The sequence below is a fragment of the Carcharodon carcharias genome, chromosome 2, assembly GCF_017639515.1.
Source record: "Carcharodon carcharias isolate sCarCar2 chromosome 2, sCarCar2.pri, whole genome shotgun sequence".
Classification (NCBI taxonomy): domain Eukaryota; kingdom Metazoa; phylum Chordata; class Chondrichthyes; order Lamniformes; family Lamnidae; genus Carcharodon; species Carcharodon carcharias.
The window spans coordinates 84,489,313-84,512,322 of NC_054468.1; the positions used below are offsets into that span (position 1 = coordinate 84,489,313).

General features: G+C 40.7%; 1 protein-coding gene across 6 annotated transcripts in view; it reads left to right on the forward strand.

Moving 5' to 3' along the window:
• Nucleotides 1-23,010, forward strand: part of LOC121272942 (diacylglycerol kinase delta-like) — a 147,388-nt gene that overhangs the window by 35,769 nt on the left and 88,609 nt on the right. Inside the window, exon 1 of one of the 6 annotated variants that reach the window (XM_041179873.1) lies at nucleotides 5,752-6,082. The exons of the other annotated variants lie outside the window; for them this stretch is intronic. The gene's annotated coding sequence lies outside the window, so the exon portion shown is untranslated. Of the gene's footprint in view, nucleotides 1-5,751; nucleotides 6,083-23,010 lie in introns of those variants that run through there. 6 annotated transcript variants of the gene reach the window in all.

The following is a 23,010-nucleotide window of genomic DNA, read 5'->3' on the forward strand; positions in this document are numbered from 1 at the left end:
GCAGCTTGTGTGCAAAGGGTTTCTTTACACGACTGGAAGGCAGCCACTTGGAGTAGCTTAGGTGCTTTCATTAAGTGCTATGACCTGCTTCAAAGTGGCTGTGCTCCAAACTGGCATAGATGTTTCTGACCTACAGTTCTCTCATTTTTTGGTGCAATTCTTTTGTGTATAGAGGTTGCACAAAGGAGGAAGACATTCAGATAGCAACTGCAGTTCTAATCTTTGTAGGAAAAACCATTTCTGTCTATTTGACTAACACTTATTCTTTGAATACGTTTAATTGCCACAGTCAAAGCTTTTTCACTTTCTTTAGTTGACTTTATTGCCTGAAGCTTTCAGATTCTGGTGCACATTTATTTTCTCTCAACATCCCTCTTTTAACCTGGTTTCTGACATAACAGAATATTCAGTTGTAAATGGAGTTTTCACCACGTTCAAAGGCAGCAACACATTCCCTGGTTCCTCTCCAAGTCACGCACCTAATGTCATTGTGGGACTACCAACACTAAATGGCTGCAGCAGCTCAAGAAGAAACCCCATATCACCTTCACAGGATGTTTAAGGTTAGGCAATATATGTGACTAATTGTCTTGCTGAGATGGCTCCTCTTCATTCTAATATGCTTGAGGCCCACCTCTAAATATCTATGAGATTTTCTTCCATGCTCCCCTGCGATTGCTACTCACTATCCTCTGTTGCAGTGATTGCTGCTGTTGCCAGTGCTAGAAATCAGCATACATCAATCCCCAGCTAAAATTAGAGCAAGGGGAACAAAGAGGATGATTTAGGAGTCAGGATAACACAAGCCTTTGTATTGTGAAAAGACTAATTTATCTTTTGTACTGTGCAGCGTTAACAAAGTCTTTCACTCTCTGTCAGCACTTGAATTGCTCTGCTTTCTTTCTTTTCCTGGAGGGACAGACAAGCTTGCTACAGGCACACATAGTATGATATAGGGACTGAGTCAGTGGAATGGGAAACATCACAGCACAGATGAATCTCCACTTGACATCAATGCTGCCTCCATACTTGTCATGGTAATGATATCTCACACTCTCACAGCTACCAATATATACTCTGTCCCCTGAATCTCTATTGAGTAGCAAGAATTGCCATGACAGATGGAATTTATTCAGACATATTCAGGCCACCAGGGAAAGAAGCAGGAGCAATTCTGATGTTGGGGAAATGAAGGGGCTAAGAACCAACCAAACTCTCTGGGAGAAGTGTCCTGCTTTGTTTCCCTCCTCTCTCCAGTCTCTACCTGACATACTTTGTTCTACTCTCCCTGATGGACTTTGCCATACCTAAATGGATCTTCTACACCATCTTTGCTGCCTTCCCTGACTCTTGTCTCTCCTGGTCATGTCTCAGCTTCCCTCTGTATTTTCCATCGCATATACTGTAGCACACGCCACCAGCTCTCTCCAAGCAATTGCCTCAGAAGTCTTATTCTCCTATCTTATTGCTTATCTCATCCCACACACTCCCCAATGGTCAAGTCTTTCATTCTGCTTTCTATTCTTTTGTTCACTTTCTGCACACCCACTGATATCTTCAGTCTGTCTTTCCTTAACCCTCTGATATCCCAGTTCTTTGTTTCCTCTCACTTATTTCAGTGAGCTCTTTAGCTGTCCGTTTCCTCACTACCATTTGCAAAATGTCTTCTGACTATCAAAAAAGGCTTTACCCTCCATGACTTCATTCTGGAGGAGAACATTGTCAATCTGACCATTGCATAGCTTACTGAAAGCAGGTCTTTCCATAACAGTGAGACAGCCCTACCAATCTAGACTTTTTACTGTCACTGGGAAATATTGCAATGGACATGCTCATTTTACTCTATCCCTCAACTTTTCTGCTGCTACCTGTGTATTCAGGCACCACTTTCAAAATGTTCAAGTGTCTTCCCCAGTCTTTTTTGGATTAAGGTAAATGACTGTGCATACATGATAATTCAGAAAGGATAGCTTTTACTCTCTATACTGAAATTCCATCATTTCCCTGACATAGTAGCAGACAGGCTGTCAAAAATAAAGTAACAGTTGTTAGTGGTGGAAGGAATGTTAGAGCTTGAGTGTCTGTGGCATACATGCACAAGCTGATTGTGTCCTCACAGATGAGGCAGCACATTACAGTCCAAGCCAGAGTCACACAAAGGAAACTTTATTTTACCTATCCTATGCTGTGCCTGGCCTTTTATGTTTGATGGGAAAATGTAAAAGGACCTTTACTTTGTGTCTAACCCAGGCTGCACCTTTGATTCAGGACGGTTGCTGTAGTATTGTGGAATGATAGGCTGCTTATTCACAGAATTGTTCCGTTGCAGAAGGAGGCCATTCAGCCCATTGTGCCTGCACTGCTCTCAAATTGAGCATTATGACTTAGTGCCATTCTTCTGCCTTTTCCCCATGCTCTTGCACATTGTTTCTATTCAAATAATCATCTAATGCCCTTTTGAAGGCCTTGATTGAACCTGCCTCCACCACACTTCCAGGCAGCGCATTCCAGGCTCAAACCACTCACTGTGTGAAAAAGTTTTTTCTCATATTTGCTTCTTTTGCAAACCACTTTAAACGTGTGCCCTCTCATTCTTGATCCTTTTACGAGCGGGAACAGTTTCTCCCTATCTACTTCATCCAGCCCTCCCGTGATTTTGAACACCTCTATCAAATGTCCTCTTAGCCTTTTCCTCTCCGAGGAGAACAGTCCCAACCTCTTAAATTCACTCCTAAAATTCTACACCAATTTGAGTTCATGATCTCATTTATACAATTGGTTAGCTTGTAAGCATAGGGGAAATTACAGGTCATGTGTAGCTTCTCAAGGAAGGTGTAAAAGAAAGGGTATTTTGTTGGAGCTGGGGTGATGGTGGCGATAATAACGGAAATAATTAAAACCTATGACGATTTTCAACAGATTTCGTATCTAAGTAGCAAACTAGCCCAGCCATACTCTAAGGGTTAAGCTTCAATGTTCCAGAACTAGGATTTCCTGCTGTTTATGTTCCAACTTACTGGACATAAACTTACTTCCTCATGTCGTCCTGTTACTGTTGACTGGGATGCAGTTTAAGGCAAGAGGCCATCAACTTCAGACGGAGACTTTAGACTCAGAGGGGACAGGTGGGGAGGAATTATTCCTTTGCAAGATTGTTTAAACACAGTATGCAGATTAAGCAGTTTCTAATTGATCAAGTACTAGACGGTCGCAGAAATTGCTCACCTTTTCAGACAAGGGCAGATGCATGACAAAACATGTAAACCCAAAAGCTCCTGCCCCATTGGTTCTCAAAAATGGCACCTTGTTGTCTGGCTCCCATTCAAATGCATTGAGTGGCATGAAGTTATTATATTTGTATCGTACTTATGAAATAAACTCACCACAAAGTTATGGCTTATCCAATTCAGTATCTTTTTTACTTTTTCTTTGTCTCTTTTTTTTTTACTCTTAATGCACCTTTCCTCTATTTCTCATTCTGTACTTCGTCTGATATTGAATCCATTCATTCTAGCTGGTTCAGATCTTGTACTGTTCATTGCAGTATCCTTGAATCTGGTTGGTTAAGAGGACACACAGTTATTTATGCTGTTCATGCAGATCTCAGATACCTTACAAATGTCACTGCGCCGTTTCTATCTCACACTTCCAGAAACTCACAGGGCACAATATCATCGGCATTAAACAGACAAGGTTAAGTTTAACAGTGAGTGCTACAAAAATCTTTGGGCCACAATCTCATAATACAGACAAGGAATTGTATGCTAAAGTATAAAGTTACAAAACAAAGAGAAAAAAAGTGTCAGTGTGTCTCAGGACACTTATCCAGCTGACCACTTCTGTTGGCATTCTACAGCGAAGTTAGTGTTTTATAAGAGTAACAAATTTGGAGATTAAGTGAAAGGTTTAAGCTGAGCGCTGCTATTTCCTAATGTTACACTATCCCTTTAGTCACACATTTACTTTGCTTATCTTGCTATTCCTATTCTGGCAGGGGTGTGAAACCAGTAATTCTTAGATTACTATCCTTAAGATTCTCTCTTCAGTCAGTCCCTAAACATCCATTGCAGGACCTGAGTGGTATGCCACACAGACTATTTCTTTGGGGAGTCAGTAATGAGGAGCCATTAATTTAAAATTGTAAGCAAGTGATGGACAATATGAGGTTGGGGAGATTTCTTGCAGTGTGTAGCTGAGCCATAGGCCAATGCATTATTTATGGGAAAACCGGATAAACACTTGAATCAGAAGAAGATAACGAGCTATGGGGGAGAGCAGGGCAGAGGGATTAGTTTTGGATTGACCTAGCAAAGAGCCAGTGCAGATGATGACGGGCGGAATGGTAAAATTCTGTAAACTTTGATGATTCATTGGTGTCTGACCTATTTAGCAACTCAGTTGCAATTTTTTGTTGTCCCTCCAAGGGCAGGAAGCCCCCAGTGCAATATGGTGTCCATTATTTAAAGTGGCGTGCACCAGTATTTTGTGCAAAAACATTACAATGTTTATATATATGTGTCCTTTGTTCATTTTGATTAACTTATTCAATAAATTATCATATAGTGCTCTGCTGGCAAGATTTCTCAATTGGCCATTGCATCTGCAGTTCATGCAGATCCTAATCCAAACCTCCCATTTGCAGCAAATTTATCAAGATTCAGATTTCAATACATTGAAGCTTAATCAGCCCATCCTATAATACGTGTAAGTGCAATGTCTTAAAAACCAATCTAAAGGCCTCACATTTATTTTTATAAAGTTGCTGTTACTTTGCCCCAGATCCGAGTTGCTATCTTCTTCTAGGCTTGCCAATCTTCTGACATTGTGCACATGCACTATGCATCCCACTGCAATGAATACTTGAGTTTGAAACCTTTCCAGCTGCCCTCTTGTAACACTCAGGATGCCAACCAGATAAGAATTGGCCTGCAGCACCAGTGCAATTTCAGGACATGATTTTAATTCCGATTGATAATTTTCATGTTTGAGGTTTAAGACTTGGAATGGAAGGTGTCTTAGCATAATGATGAAAGCATCAACGCCACTATACTTCAATTAGTCCTTGGCCACGTACAGTCAAGTGTATGATGTATATGGTGGAGAATAAAGTTGAGTGTCTTTCTATGGATTATATTGCTATAGCTGAGTTGAGGAAGAAGAGTGGTCAGATTGGGAAAATACACCATTGGCGCTTGCCTTAGTGCAAAATAGAGATAACTCAACAGGCTATTTGCGATTCCTCACATTCAGAACACTTCAGCTTTTGGCAATCGAGAAATGATCACTTTCCCCTGTGGGATAGGTAGCTGGGGTCCATTTGTTTAACTACTCTTAATTGATAACAAGTTGAAATTAGAGCAGGATAATAGTTGTGAGAAGAAAAAGAATCAATAGAACTGTAAATGCAGCAAAGAAATAAATGGGATGTTTTTATTTAAACACCCCATCTTCTTGCAACAGTGTAGGTTTAAACTGATTTGCAAATTACACACCAATGTGTAATTCCAGCAATGACAGTGTTAAAGATTTGGAGCAGCAACAGTTTGTCCTTGGGAGTCTGAATGGGTCAGTTCCGCTGCAGGGCATTCCCTATGGGCTCTGATACTATTTTAGTGTGTTTGTCTCTGACAGGCCTTCCTCGTATTTTTGAAGGGTGTGGTTTAAAGATAGTGAGGAATTTGAAGTACCTCAGATCTTCCTGGTGCTTCTGCTTGGAACACGGCAGTTATAACCTTTCATCACAGGCTTGCCTCTCCCACAGCAGGATGTGTGCATTAGTCACACAGCCAGGGCTACAGTCAATCAAAAAGGGTGTCGAAAGCATGAGTGTTTCTTAAGTGATGCAGGAACTTGTGCTATTTCACTGTTCAAGTTGTTGGATGGCTACAGTAAGGTTTCTGCTTTGTCTGAGGTGTTAAAAGGCATTTACCCTTCACATTTGTGAAAAGGGTTTCTCACATGGTGTAGGAGTTTTGGAAGAAGTCCAGCATAAGGGAGAGAAGGCCTGAGTGCCAAGACCTCTCAGATTGTGGAAAGAACTGTGAATCCAGTCCACGATGGAGCACACTGCAAGACGTCAGCCGTAAGTGGCACTTTTCACTCTTTACCACAAGATCTACTGACCCTTCAGGGGCTGAGTGCTTCATTTTAAAATGTGCTCTTATTTTGGATCTTGCATTGTGTAGTTCATGTGCTAGAGAGATTTTCCTGTGACCTGAGGTTAGATATTTAGAATGGGAGTTAGAAAAATCTTCTTTGGGACGTGGGATTTGTAACCTGCTCCTAGAATTTGTTATTTTTTTTGTTGAAACCTCACTGCCGTTTCTCTAAAAGGTCCCGACTTGAGATTCGAGTGGTCTTATAACGTTTAGAGTTTGTATTGTTGATTGCATTTTCTGTGCCATGGTGACCCATTCAAGTTCAGAGATTTATTATCTTTCCTAATGCTCAAAATTTTATTTTTTGTGATTAAAAACACCCAGAATTAGAAAATGAACTGTCACTGCAGAACGTTCAATTCCATCCCCCTGCCTCCACCCTCTCCTCCCCAGTGCTATGTAGGATTTCAGCAAAGCCTCATGGTGAGCGTGAAATGTTTATAACTGGAGCTTTGGAAACAACAAAAAGCACAATCCTAGTTACTGCCACGCAAACTCGCGTTGTGTTTTAAGAGAGCAGTAGAGCTATATAACACAAGCATAAAATAGTAGTGAGACTGACTGGCCTGTATAATGCTACAGTAAATGGCTGGTGAGTACGGGTCTGTCATTGAAAAAAACTGGGTTATAGTGCTGGTGGATATCGATCTGTCACTGTATAACACTAGGTTATAGTGATAATAAGTATAGGTCTGTCACTATATAACATTAGGATATGGTACTGATAGATACTCGTCTGTCACTGTATAACACTGGGGTACAGTGCTGGTGGTTAAAGGTCTGTCACTGTATAACACTTGGGTATAAAGTAATCGTGAGTACGGTCCTATCACTGTAAAATACAGGGTCATGGTTATATTAAAGGTGCTTTATGTCAGAAAATTGACAAACTGCAATCATGCAGGATTCATGCTGTATTTGAAAACAGAAATGACCTGATCTGTGACAGTGAGGTTCAAGATCATTTTTATGGGTCCTCTGATCTGTTGTCAGAATATGGACATAACCTGGCCTGCTAAATTCATTGCATTGGTTAAAATTTCACATCTTAGTGTCATGACATAGTATAAAGTTGAGAAGCAGATTTCCTGGCCAATCCATTGCCAGAATGTCATGTTGCTTTAGTCCCAGTGTGTCAGTGTCTGATGTACCTGCATAAGGCCATGAACCAAGTTATGATAGAAATGGGAGTGAGCAGACTAACAGAAAAGAAAGAAAAATAAAGGTGCTTTAAGAATTTTAAACAACATTGGATCTGTATTAGTATCCAGAGTTTCATACAAATAAAATGTACATTAATACTCAGAGTATCATATGCTAAACAATGTATTAGTACTCAAAATATCACACTTTAAGCATGTTTGGCGCCCAGTGGATCCCACAACATAAAAGTAGTACTATTACTCAAAAGTATTGCACAACATAAAATTCATATTAGTATTCACAGCATTGCATATTAAACATGTTTAAATCCCTTCCTCTGCCACAGAACTGACAGCCTTTGTGCTTTTGATCATGATCCATTCATCTTGTATGATCCTCCTTGATTCTCTGCAGCCTTTGACATAATCAGCCACAACATCCTCTTCCAAAGCCTTTCCCCTGTTGTCTAGCTTGGTCAGATTGCTCTCACTCATTACTAGAGCTTCTCCAGCAATAGCTTCACTTCCTTCTCGTACACTGTTTCCTCCAGCCCCCCAGAAATCATTCCTTGGCCCCTTCCTCCTCTGTCAGCTATCCCTGGACTAGAATCATGTTCCATATGTATGCTGATGAAACTCAGCTTTACCTCTCCAACACTGCCTCGACCCTTGCATTGCCTCTCTGTTATCAGACTGTTTGTCTAATATGTGGTCTTGGATGAGCTACAATTTCTTTCAGTTGTTCAGTGGGAAGGCTGAAACCATCATTTTGGGACATCACCATGAACCCCAGAACTGCATCATTGATCCAAAACGGCTTCATTGATTCCACCCCCCCCCCCCCCGCCCCACAGCTCTCGCCCCCGCCCCCTCACGGACCATTGCCTTAAGTTGAACCAGCCCTGAGCTGAGTTTCTGAACCCATATTTTCTTCATCACAAAGACTGCCTACTTCCACCTCTGCAACATTACCTATCTCACCCCTCCCTTAGACCATCTGCTGCTGAAACTCTCATCCATGCCTGTATTACCTTGATACTTGACTATTCCCATCATATCCTGATCAGTCTCTCATTCTTCACTCTCCATAGGCTGTCTTTACCCTATACTGCTCATCCATCAACCATGTTCTTGCCGTTCTTACATTGGCTCCAAATCCCTGAATGTCCCAAGTTTAAAATTATCTTTGTGTTCACATCCTGTCATAACCTTCTTATCTGTAACCTCCTCCAGTCCTGAAAGCATTCCTGAATTCCCTACCTCAGAATCCGATCTTTCTTCACCCTACTGATGGTGCCAGTGTTTTCAGTCATTTAGGCTCCATGTTCTGAAATTCTCCTTCTGAATCCCCTATGCCCCTCCTCCTCCCTACCCTTCTTTAAAATCTGCTTTGTAATCCATCTCTTTGATCAAACATTATGGTCACTTCTCCTAATACCTCTTTTACTGAGTTGGTATCTATTTTTGTCTGATTACTCCTCTGTGAAGATGTTTGAAATGTGTTTTGATGTTAAATTACAGATGCTATATGAATGGGAGCTGTTAGTGTTATTGTACTGGTGCCCAGAGTATATTCCACATAAGTATTAGTACCCAGACTATTACACAATATTAAATGCATATTAGTGCTCAGAGAATCACTCAGCATTAAATGTGTACTGAAATTTGTATAGATGCATAGAGCATTTCCATACATTAAACATGTATCAGCATCCAGAGTGCCACACCGCCTAAATTGCATTTTATTAACTAGAATATCGCACAACCTAAAACATACCCAGGGTATTGAGCGCCTTAAAATTTTCATTGCAACCAAAGTCCCCCACAACATAAAACGCAGAATATCACACCATATTAAACACATATTAGTGCACCTATTATCACACAACATTAAATCTGGTTTATATCCAGAGTATTATACAACAATAAATGGATACTAGCACCCAGAGTATTGCGCAGTGTTAAATCCATACTCACACCTAGCGGATTGTGCACCATTAAAACATACATTACAATCCAAAGTATCACAATGTTAAACACATTTTGCAATCCAAAGTACCACATGGTATTGATCATGTATTAATGTACAGGGTATCATACAGTGTTAAACACGATTGATATTAATTACAGAGTATCAATCAGTAGTAATCACTTATTTAAGTTTGGATTACTGTCCAGAATATCATAAAATATTAAAGATAGCTTACTAAAGAAGAAATAAATAACTTGCATTTATAGTGCCTTTCATGATCTGAGGACATCCCACAGTAATCCAAAGCCAATGAAGTACTTCTGAAGCATAATACAGGAAATATGTTGTAGGCAGCCAGCCAGCCAATTTGTGCACAGCAAGGCCCCACAAATAGCAATGTGATAATGACCAGAAATCTATTTCAATGATTTTGGCTGATGGATAACTCTTAGCTAGGACAGCAGGTGGAACTCCCCTGCTCTTATTCACAGTAGTGCTATTGGATTTTTATGTGCGCCTTGGAGAGTAGTATCTCATTACAAAGATCACACCTTCGACAGGACAGCACTCTCTCCGTAATGAATCTTGTGAAATGGAGTGTCAACTCAAACTTTATGCTTAAGTCTCTGGAATGGAACTTGAATCCACAACTTGTCGACTTCTGAAGTGAGAGTGCTACCACTGAACTACAGGTAACATGATAACTTGAAACATCTAAATTTTTGATATATTTATTTTGCTTAAAATCATTTTGGGTACTAAAATTTCAGTTACCATGAGACAAAAATTGTTGGATGAAATTTTTTAAGGTATATTTTAAATGATTTGATTGGTTAATTTGCAAAATGTAATGAGTTTACATAGGTCTCCAAAAGGATTAGGCCATCTCTATCATTTCCGGAAGGACATAGTTTTGAGACTGGGTGTGCACAGTTACTGATAGATTAGGAACAAATCCAGCAATTCAAAACCGGGCATCCTTGAGGTACAATGGGCCAACAGCTTCAGCAGAACTATATACCACCACAACCTGTAAGCACCTGGCCTGGCATATCTTATACTGCTTCTTTTTCAATGACGAATGTAGAAGAGCATGTCAGGAACAGCACTAGATGTATTTGGAAATGAGATTCCAATCTGGTGAAGCCACAACACAGGACTGCATGCCTGATAAACAGTGAAAGCAGCATGTAATAGACAGAGCCAAACAATTCCACAACCATTGGATCAGTTCAAAGCTCTGCAACTCTGACATATCCAGCCATGAATGATGGTGGACAACTAAGCAACTAATTGAAGGAGGCTTCATGAACAGTCATTTGATCAATGATGGTGGAGCTTAGCCTGTGAGTCCAAAGACAAGGCAGGAGCATTTACAGCCTACTTGAGCTAAAGGGACCTTGGATGATCCTCCTTGTCCTCCTACTGAGATCTCCATCATCGTAAATACCAGCCTTCAGCCAATATAATTCACTCTACAATAATCTGCTCACTGATGCCTCGCTTCGTTCCTCCAGGGCACTCAGGTCCAGACGTCATCATTGCCTTGGTCCAAACGTGGACACAAGCTGAATTCTGCAAGTCATGTGAGGGGTAAATGCCTTTGACATCAATACATCATTTGACCAAATGTGGTACCAAAGAGCCTGGCAAAATTAAAAGGGAATCAGGAGGAAATCTCTTAAATGGATGGATTCATAGCTGCTTGTTAAAGGTTAAGCACGTCAGCCACAGGATATCATTGAGAGATAGTGCCTCAGGCACAGCCATTTTCAAGTGATTCTTCTATGACCTCTCCTCCATCATGAGATCAAATTAAACCCATTGATTAATGATTGAATAATGTTTAGTTCTATTAGTAATTCCTAAGATAATGAAGCAGTCCGTGTTCACGTGCAGCAGGACGTGGACATCATCTAGGCTTGTGCTGGTAAGTGGCAAGTAATGTTTGCATTAGGCAATGACCATTTCCAACAAGTGAGAGCCTAATCGCTTCCCCTTGACTTTCAATGATATTACCATTGCTGAGTCCCCCAACATCATTATCCCAGGGATCACTATTGACCAGAAACCCAACCAATGCAATGATACTCAAACAAGCCAGAGCCTGGGTATTCTGTGGCACATGGCTCACCACCTAACTTCCCAAAGACTTTCAACCATGTACAAGGCACAAGTTAGGAGTGTGATACAAAAATCTCCACTCATACTAATGGGTGCAGCTGCATCAATATTCAGGAAGCTCGAGACTATCCAGGACAAAGTAGTGCGCATGATCAACGTTACTTCACTGGCTTAAATGCCCAACCCCTCCACCACTGGCATAATATGGCTTCAGTGTATACTATCTATAGGATACACTGCCACAACTTGCCAAAGCTTCCTCAGCAGCACCCCCAAACCCAAAGGCACACACTATCCTGCCTTATTGGGCATACACCGCTGTTCCATCATTGTTACTTGCCCAAAGTCCTAGAATTCTCTACCTTTAGCATTATGAAAGTACCTTCACATCGGATCAAGAAGACAGCCCACTGCTGCTTTCTCACGGACAGCTAGGTTTGTGCAATAAATACCAGCCTTGTCAGTGGTGCCCACATCCCAAAAATTGATTTACCAAATACTGAATTGGACAATGGCCCCTCATCAGTTTCTTTTTATCTGTCTGAGCCTTCTGTTCCCGAACCTAAATAATGATACAGTTTTGATGTTGTTAGTCTGATGGTGCTAACCAGGAACTTACAGGAAGTATGTAGGAGTCTTAAACAGTGAAGAGGAGGGAATATGGCTTTGATTAAGTCACCATCACAATTATTTATTGGTTTTGCATAAATATACTGTAATTTCATATTGCATTTCTAACAATTAGGTCATAGTATACCAAAGTAAGGCACAAGCACCTGAATAAAGCACCGTCTTATTGAGCAGTTGAAATGGTCAGGCTGAGAGCAGGAAGTGGAAAGTATATTATGCTGAGAATCAGCCACGAAAATATGAACTTTTTTTTTTTTACAATTTATCAAAGAGAGAAGTGGAGAAGTCATCTGAACTGATGAGAGGTTATAGTGCCAAACAGGAAAGTGTGCTGCTGTATTTGTGCTGCCGCAGTGTATGTGAGGTGTGAATGGATAAAAATGGGCACTCATTGCCAGCGATTAAATGTGTAGCGTTAAAGGTTGAAGATCAGGCACTATGAGGCGAGCACTGCCAGTGATTGAATAGTTGTGTAGCAATGACACAGCCACAGATTGAGAATTATTTGCCCACTGAATCAGAAGCCACAGTTTAACGTTTACCATTTTCAAGCAAATATTCTGGTTATGGTAGACAGCAGTTACTCTGCCTCCTCTACTGGCTAATTAAGGTAACAACCATCAGAGACAGCAACCTCCCTGCAGTAGCAAGGGGAGGTGTGCAATGGAATCTTTTTTTTAACCTTGTTGACCTACTGTAGCATTGCTCACAGGTATTCCTGGGATCAAAGCAGTTCTATGACGTTTAGTGGTTAATTTGGCCTGTCCCTTGAATTTCCTGTTGGGAAGTCACCTGTCCAGGTTCAGAGGATAATTAGAGGCTAAATATTTAATTATTACTATTTGAAGTTTCTTTTTTGGATTGGCACCTGTTTAGTGCTGCTCCTTAGTACCTCAGGTAATGAGTACCAGCAGGAAATGACTTGTTTTCTTTCTATTTTGATATGCTTTTTTTCATGTTATTCAGCTGTGACTTGTTCATGTTTTGTACAAACATTACATCCTACGTGTGATAAATAGAGGGAAGCTGGCTGGGCGAGCAGTAGCCCTAGCCGAGTTTAACTCTCAGGCCTCATTTACGCCCTGCCAACAAGTTGAAAGAGGCAGTCACCAGCAGTAAAAAATCTGTCGGCCTGCAGGACAATCGAGCGACACAAGTCAGGGCTTTTGGTTTTGACAGTGTTCCGTGGATGCTCCTCCAGGTCCTAAAATTGATATTATAAAGGCCTTTTCTTCTTGTAGACCAGGTTTAACTGAGCAGGCATCTCACTCATTTAGCTGTTAAAATGCCGTTGGAGTCATTGGACCCCAAAATGCATGATATATAATGCTGTCATCCAATTTGGGCAGGTTCCTTGGCCACCCAAAAAAAAAGCAACATTGGCATTAAAGGAAATTTATCCACTCCATTTTAATTTCTGCTCTCCACGGGTTTCTCAAAATGGGGAGAATTAAATTTCCCCCCATCAATGTCAGAGCTTTTGTATAAATACTGGTGGTGTTGCTCACAGTAGGACCAGATATATTGTTTGCATCATACTTGTGCATGTAAACTTCATGTTGCTGGTTCAGTCTCTATCGCTGCAGTTTCTGTCCTCCTCTGCTTTAGGCAGAATCCCAAGCCCCCAGGGATGGGGATATTCTCTGTTGCGCTCAAAAGCAGTAGCATGAAGGAAAGCAAAAGCAGCAGTTGGATTCTGAGTGGCTCATTTGTCCAAGCAAAGCCAGGCAAGCAGCAGCAGGTGTTGATGGGCAGTCCCTAGAACTACCAGTTGCCTGAACTCCCCAAATCCTTCAGGGCCATAACCAATTTGGGATATTCTCCACTGTGCTAAGAGCAGGCCAGCGAGGGATGAGAAGCAGCAGTGAAAATGTAAAAAGATAATGAGGAAGCAGAATTGAAATTAAAAAGACTATGGGAAAATGGGCATTATAAAAAAAATTGAGCAGACCTTACAAAAAAACTGTGGATTATAAAAACAGCAGCAATTCAATCAAACAAACAGCAGGGTTAATGGCACAGGATAGCAAAATAAGAGTAAAAACAGAACGCAGGCAAAATAAGTATGAGCGTGAGCCTGAGATTCAAAAAAAAAAATTAATGACCGGGTGTCAGAAAATACTGGGGGAGAGAAACATAGGGTGTAGCAACTGGGCTTCAAAAGAAGGTGGAAAACCAAAATACACAGAAATGGAGGCTTGTAAAAGAAATGGGGGAGCAAAATACAAGAGTGCAGGAGCCAGTACTTCAGAAAAATCCAGAAAGGAAATAAAGGAATGGAACATCGTATTTCATAAATGAATTGGGGAAGCAACATGAAAGAAGTGTAAATAGAAAATATGAATTGTAAAAGTGGCAATTAACAACACAGCAGAAATGGGGCTTCACAAAGAATTGGGGAAGGGAAAAGAAGAGAACAAGAACCAAAGTTTCGTAAAGAATTGGAGAGGCAACCTGAAAAAAGAGCACCAAAACTGGGGTTTCAAAAATGCTGGAAGGTTAAAAATAGGTCAGGAAGCGGGGCCTCAAACAGATATGGGAATGCACAATAGTAAAGAGCAGGAATAAGGACTTCAATAAATAAACTGGAAAGCAAAAAGTACTGAAAGCAGGAACTGGGTCTTCGAAAAAAGTAGGGATGCAGAATAAAAATAGAGATAGGAACCAGGGCTTTAAAAAGCATCAAGGAATGGGAAAAGAGCAGAAACTAGGCCTTGATAAAGTCATGACAGCAAAGATCAAAAATACATCATAAATTACTTGTTTTTAAACAGGAAATATTTTTTTAAAATGGAAAATCCAGCCATCAGTGAAGTTTGCAAGGAGGTTTAGGCACAGGCTTAGCAGACTCGTGATGTGACGGGCAAGTATAACCGGTAAATCAGAATTTAATGTGGAGAAGTCCCATGATAGCACAGCTGCTGCTGTCATGGAAATGTAGTGTGGAATCCTCAACATGGGATTCCCCATAGGAAGCATTTGAATGAAATCCATAACGTATTAATTATATTTTATAATTATTTTTACAGCTAGATATATCAAACATCATTCAGTGCACTCTGAAAGAGTGAAACTGAGAGCTTAATTGATTGGGGAAACACACCATGTGCTTCGCACAAACATGAAAATGCCACGGTAACTGTAGAGAATCGGCTCAAACTACTGAACCCTATAAACTCCAGCACTAGTTGATCTCCCACCTAAACAGCAGGTTCTCTGCTGTTGGCCTCACAGTACCTGACATGGAGTTGAACAGGTTTTAAGTCAGATTTAGACGATAATGATGTCTGCATTTTAATTATAGAAATTTACTGGTGCACTTCACATATTCATATCTTTATAACTTTCTGTTTGAGGTGTATAGACATTGTCCTGCTTGTTACTGGCCCATGTGCCTTGGTTCTGATCTGGATTCAGTGTTGGTGGCAGTTGATGCGTGCATCTCAAAGAAACATGGGGCGAAATTTTACGGCAGCGGGATTTTACGTTCCCGCCGAAGCCAATGAAGTTTAGAATGTCTTGCCGCATTTTACGGCCCCATCCCTGCCGAAATGGGGTCGTAAAATTCTGCCCATGAATGTCACCGTTTTCCTTATTGGGAAGTGTTTTAAAGAATGATGTTTGTACATCACTGCAATCAGTAGATGTAGTGCTCATCAAAATAAGCTAACATCAAACAAAAGAAATTATAGCCAGGAATGAAATAAAGAATTGAGGCACTAGCTTGAATTTTGACATTCAGTACAATGAGTGTGCATTTGCCTAGCTGGGCCTGTGGTAGTTTAGTACACCATCAACACTGACCCTGCCAAATTTAAGCTTAAAAGATGTACAAATTCATCATCACTTCAAGATAATTAGTTCACAAGGACATAGAAATCTTGTGGGAATAGGAAGCCACAGTGTGAGACTTCCGGTCTGGCAGGGAAATTTGAAAAGGCAACTACAAGCTAACTCTTGCCTATGCTATCTTTTCTCTCTCTGGACCTCATTCTGCTAATGTAGTCTTTCCTTCTTTTCACTGCCCTCTTCCCTCCCCAGATATGCCAATTCTTTTGATTTGTCAGTAAAATTAAGCCTCTCTCGTAAACTCGCAGTTTCCTCAGGAAACACGTATCTGACTTGCACAAATATGAATAATTGCTTTCAATAGGAAACTTCTTAGAAAATATTTGACTTCTGGAGTCAACCATTTTAAATTCAAAATTTGGGGGACACGTTAAAGCTATCAAGGCAATCGGAAGAAACACTGGCTTAGGGCAGGTGTTCTGCTCTGAAGCAGTCAGTAATGATCCCTGTTGCTGAGAGGTAGAGAACACATTAGCTCGCAGCAGATTGGCGATGTTGCCTGTTATGGTAGCATAAAGCAAAAGGGTAGGGATAAAGCAAGTTTGCTTGGAGAGTGTAGGTCATGGAGTTTGTGCTCAGTAACAATAGCTTGTGTAATTATTTATCGGAGTCACGCTTAGTTTTAGCCCTGCACAGGGGTAATAATACAAATCTAACTGCTCAAAAATCCATGGGGGTGCTTGTGGATTTTGATGCTGGAATAATCTCATTTTTCAGTGTTTCAGACAACAGGCAAAGTCTAATATGCACATTCCAGTAGCAAACAATTCTCTCTGTTGATATGGCTTTCTATTACTAGAATGGTTTATGCTGATGTGGATGGAGCTCCGTTGATGGCATTTTCATATAAGTGACCTGTAGTCAACAGACCTAGTAGCACTTAGATTTAGTTTAACTTTAACCCTGATGTGGTTATCAGGCCTCCAATTATCCTTAAACATTATTTTGCATTTGGTGCTCTTACGGTTCTCATGATAGAAGTATGATGTTTGTACCTTGGCTTCCTATGGTTACGTTGTAAAATCCACTACTATATCCCAGCAATAGAATTATAGGTACATAAAAATTTGAGTCTACAAATCAGCTGACAGGACAAGGGCAACCGCTATAGCAATGTTAATCTCAGGGGCCAGTGCATGGAGTTCACTCTCCGATGATCAAAACCGCAGAATGAACAAATATAGAAGCATGGAGTTCAATTTTCTTCCTTATGGAAATATTATTCAGCCTTAATTTGGAACGGAAGCAGGAAGAAAATTAATTGGGGAAAGGGCTGCATGGAGGTCAAGGATTTTGAGCACCACTTCCTGGGTCTGCCTTTATCACCACAGAACTAAATGTAGCTTCTTATGACTTTGTTAGATGTTAAGTCAGCCACTCATGAAGTTTGTAAACCTTCAACCTTCTTGAACTGCTGCATATGAGATGAGGTGGAGGGGTGGTGGCCTCCCTTAGCCCCATTCAGCCACCACTGCCTTTTCCTTCCCTAAGCCCCATTTAGCTGCAGTTGCCCGTTCTCATTCTTGGGCTCAGATCTACTGGGGCTGAGGCTTCTTTTCTTTCCAGGCCTATTTTTCTGACACTGCTTCTCTCTTGTAGGCCTCATTCCTTTAACTCAGTTGGAGACTGCTCCCTTTTCTTTGTTTTTCCATACGTTCCTGTGTTTCTTTTCTCCAACTTGCCTCTGCTTAGGATTTCAGTCCAATACAATGACTACTTTTGCTACTTTTCTTTTATGTGCTGGGAGTAACCCGGAAAGAAGGGTTTATTCTTTTGGTCCTTTATCTGATGTGCTGGTATTTTTGGAATGAAGTTGATCACGGAAGTTGTTGATTCTGCCAGTGATTGCAGTTATTCAGGACATTGTAGGTTTTAAGTTACCAGTAACTGGTGTCACTTTTCAAAAAACAGTTTATTTTGGTCAACTGAACCAGCCAGATACTGGAATTTTCTGTGATTCATTGCAAAAGCTTCATGAGAGCATAACCTGTTTTATGTTGACAATTCCTGAAATATGTGGCCACCTCCTTATTTTATCAGTTTGTGACTGTAAGATCTGAAGTGTTGGTGTATTGTATCACAGGAAAGGGCCAACAGTGAGGGGCTTCATTCCATTTTGTGAAAATTGGGCAGTTCACGTCCTCATTAATAACATTCCAGTTTTTCACAAGCAACCAATATGGTGGTTTGGCTAGGTTTATTGTCAATGATATGTTGCAAGAGTGAGGCTTGAATTAAAAAAAATGTTGCAAGAGTGAGGCTTGAATTAAAAAAAAGAAAATTTGGCTACAGAGGCTTAGAATTTTGCTCTGGCATAAGAGGTGCAATCGTCAAATGTGTATTCAAAAATATAAAGTCTCTGGAAAATTGCAACACAGCCTCTACAGCAGCTAACAGAACAGAACTAAATAATGTGCACAATAGGCAAAATACTGCAGATGCTAGGCGGGGGGTGGGGGGTGGCGGTGGCAGCGGCAGGTGATGGCCTGGGTTCAGGAATGAAATGAAGCAGGTTTAAAAATGAAAATTTATCTAAACTCTGAAGTTACTGAAGTCAATATTCAGACAATAGGATTGTAGTTTACCTGCAACAACAACTTGCATTTATGAAGTGCTTTTAATCTTTTAAAACATCTCAAGATGCTTCACAAAAGTGTAATCAGACAAAATTTGACATTCAGTCAAAGAAAGTGATCAAAAGCTTGGTAAAGAGATGAGTTTTAAGGTAGAAAGACGGACTTGCATTCAGTGTCTTTCATGACCTTAGGATATCACAAAGTGTTTTACAGTTGTGAAGTGCTTTTTGAAGTGTCGTAATATAATCTAGGAAACATTACAGGATTGCCTTAGATGGGGGAAAAGAGTTGGAGAGACAAAAATGTTTACGGAGGGAATTCCAGAGTTTGCCATCAAGACAGTTGTAGGCATGGTTATCAATGGGCGGGGCAAAATAAGTGGGGACTGCTCAAAAGTCCAAAGTTGGAAGAATACAGAGTTCTCAAGGGAAATAGAAGATTGAGAGATAGTATTTCTAAGGTGCTTAACATGTCAGAAGAACTCAATAGTTCTGGCAGGGTGGTGGTGATGGGGAGAGAATCGAGAACAAGGGGAGATAATCTTACAGTTAGAGCTCAGCTGTTTAGGAAAGAAATCAGGATGCACTTCTTCACAAAAAAGGGTATTAGAAATTTTGAACTGTCTTCTGGCAAGAGTCTGGACAATCGGAGCTTTCAGAACTGAGATTGGTAAGTTTTTGTTAGGTAAGAGTATCAAAGGATATGGAGCAAAGACAGGATGTGTTTTTACACAGGCAGTTATTGTGGTCTGGAATGCACTGCCTGAAAGGGCAGTGGAAGTAGATTCAGTAGTATCATTCAAGACAGTCTTGAGGGACTGAATGGTCTGCTCCTGTTTCTTATTATAGAATATTACACTATAATTAATCCACTTGAAACAAATCCAGAATCAAAAAAAATGAGACAGACTATGGTATTTCTCAGTTAGAATGTTAAAGTCTAGGGTGAGGCTGGTGAGTTGAATTGCCACTTTTTGTACTTGACTACACTTTTGATTCACTTTGGGTTTGCTTCCCACTAAAATAAACGAGGGCACTACTGTCAATAGTGGCGTGAAGGAAGTATGGAATTACAGAAGTCCAAAGTTGGGGAAATGCAGAGTTCTCAAAAGGTTGTCAGCTGGAAGAAAGATGAGATATTGTTCCCAATTCTTGTGGCAAGCTTTGTTGGAACATTATATGAGGGCAATGACAGAGAATCAGTAGGTTTGGGAGCGTGTGTTAAAGTGGTGAACTATAGAGTAGCTCGGCTCACACTTGTGGATAGAACTAAAAGGTTTGGTGGAGTTGTCACCATTCTACATTTGGTTTCACCAATGTAGGTGAAACTGCACTTGCTTTTATTAGCCGAGGCACAGAATATAAGAGCAGGGAGATAATGCTGGAACTGTATAAAACGTTGGTTAGGCCACAGCTAGAGTATTGCATGCAGTTCTGGAATCCACATTACAGGAAGGATGTGACTGCATGAGAGAGAGTGCAGAGGAGATTTACCAGGATGTTGCCTGGGCTGGAGAGTTTTAATTAAGAGGAGAGATTGGATAGACTGGGGTTATTTTCCCTGGAGCAGAGGAGATTGAGAGGGACATGATTGAGGTGTATAAAATTATGAGGGGCATAGATAGGATAGAGAGGAAGGAACTTTTCCCCTTGGTGGAGGGATCAATAACCAGGGGGCATAGATTTAAGGTAAGGGGGCAGGAGGTTTAGAGGGGATGTGAGGAAGCGTTTTTTCACCCAGAGGGTGGTGGGAATCTGGAACTCACTGCCTGAAAGGGTGGTAGAGGCAGATGCCCTCATAACATTTAAGAAGTATTTGGTTGTGCACTTGTGATGCCATGGCAGACAAGGCTATGGACCTGGTGCTAGAAAATGGGATTAGAATAGTTAGGTACTTGTTTGACCGGCGCAGATTCGATGGGTCAAAGGGCCTTTTTCTGTGCTGTAGACCTCTATGACTAGTAGCCAGACAGTGTGAATATGTGTTGAGGGAACAGGGAAGTATTTGATCTTTGTTTGCAGAATGGTGTTTGAAGTGGTAATAAGTAAAAGGGATAAGACAATATTTTGGCATGTGTTCACAAATTGCTTGTTCACACCTGGGTCCAGCATGTATTCCCATCAGTCTTGTTGGTTTCTACCAGCATAGATTTGAACAAATTAAATGCTACAAATGTGAATTATTGCCCTCACACACTCGCAATTGGCTTCAGTAATTACTTACTTTTTCCTTATTTTTTTCATGAGATGTTGGCATCGCTGGCAAGGCCAGCATTTGTTGTTTGTTGCCCATCACTAAATGCCCTTGAACTGAACATTTCAGAGGCCATTTAAGAGCCAACCACATGATTGTGGATCTGAAGTCACTTGTGTGCCAGATCAGGTAAGGACAGTAGATTTCCTTCCATAAAGGACATAAGTGAACCAGATGGGTATTTATAACAATCAGTGATAAGTTGTCATGGTCACCATTACTGAAACTACTTCATATTTCCAGATTTTACTAATTGAATTTAAATTCCACCAGCTGCCATGGTGGAATTTGAACCTGTGCCCCCGAGCATTAGCCAGGGCCTCTGGGTTACCACTATGCCACCACCTCTCCCTGTGTACTTATTTTTAAAATACTTATAAACTAAGGCAAAACATCAGTCTTTTTGAAGTTGCGATAATTTTTCTTTTTGCTACATTGTTTTTAAAAACACAGTCTTTCAGTTCTCTGATTTCTAAGCATGATAGTCACATTGTGAATACCTGGATGGCAGGTGCTTGGTTAGATCACAAAGTGTTGAGGATCTCAATTTTTGAACTGCGCTGAGTTCTAACTTGAGGCTCGGGTTTAGAACTGGACTGATCACCGAATTGGGATTCAGGTATGGGACTGGTTTGGCCTCTTAGTTGGGGCTGAGGTTTGGAGCTGGTCTGATCCCAGACTTGGGTTTCAGGATTGAAGCTGGTCTGATCCCGGAGTTTGGGTTTGGGTCCGATTTCTGAATTTGGGATAACATGAATGCTGGGATAGCAGCTGTTTGGAGCAAGGCTCCATTTGTACAAACTTCATTTGAATCTGGGAATTCTGATTGTCTATCATCTGTGCCTTATTTGTCTTGCTCTAGATTAGGAACAGGATATTGCAACCTTTACACTGCAGCTGTCCACCATTTGTATTGTAATTGGCTGGATCTGGACACCTAGCCTTTACACAGTCTGAGTTGGGTTTGCAGAGCCAGGCCATATCAAGTTGGACTGATTTCTTTGAAAAACATCTGAATGGAAAATGTTAGAGCAGTGTGATTTCTGATGTGGTTTATTATAGGATGCGAGCAAAGGAAGGTGCAGATAATAAGCTCGCAATCACACGTAGCCTTACCGCTGCCATACTAAATATAACCTTGGCACTGATATAATCTTTAGGTCAGTGATCCGACTCACTTCCGATGTGAAGAACCATCCTTTCCACTTGGTTGAGCATCATAATTCTGACTGGTATATCGGTGTATGAAGTTTAAGGTGTTATAAACCGCGCAAAGAGAAAAATAAAGTCTTAAGAAATTATCAACAAAACGGTCGAAGGGTCATGAGGACTCGAAACGTCAACTCTTTTCTTCTCCGCCGATGCTGCCAGACCTGCTGAGTTTTTCCAGGTAATTCTGTTTTTGTTTTGGATTTCCAGCATCCGCAGTTTTTTTGTTTTTATCTCTGTGTTTAAGAAATTATCATTGATCATATGGCGAAATGCTATCTGGACTCTGGCAGCTCAGGGTTTGAAGAACTTTCACAATCAAGTTGATTAAATTAAAAATAAAATATTGCAGATGCTGGAAATCTGAAATAAAATTAGAAAATGCTGGGAAAACTCAGCAGGTCTGGCAGTATCTGTGGAGAGAGAACGAGTTAAAGTTTCGAGTCCATATGAGTCCAGCTGTAAAGAAGACTCATATGGAGTTGATTAAATGATTGGGAACAAGGAGAAAATTTGTGTCTGTACCAAAAGCAAAATACTGTGGATGCTGAAACCTGAAATAAAAACAAATTGCTGGAAATACTCTACAGGTTTGGCAGTGTCCTTGAAGAGAGAAACAGTTAACATTTCAGCTTAATGACTTTTCATCAGAATTGGAAGATGTTACAGCAGATTGTAATCAAGTATGGAGGCAAGGAAAGGAGAGGAAAGTACAAAGGGAGAGACTGCAATAGGTGGAAAGCAGGAGAGATTAAAGGACAAAAGAGATGATGGTGCAAGGCAAAAGTAGAATAGGTAAAGCAGTAAGTAGAGAAACAAAAGATGAGCCCAGAGAATAAAAGCTAAATACTGCAGATTCTGGAAATCTGAAATAAAAACAGAAAATGCTGGAAAAACTCAGGTCTGGCAGCATCTGTGGAGAGAGCAACAGAGTTAATGTTCTGAGTCCATGTGACTCTTCAGAACTCTGAAGAAGAGCTTTTTTTTATTTGTTCATGAGATGTGGACATCGCTGGCTAGGCTAGCATTTGTTGCCCATCCCTAATTGCCCTCGTTTAGAGGGCAGTTAAGAGCCAACCACATTGCTGTGGGTCTGG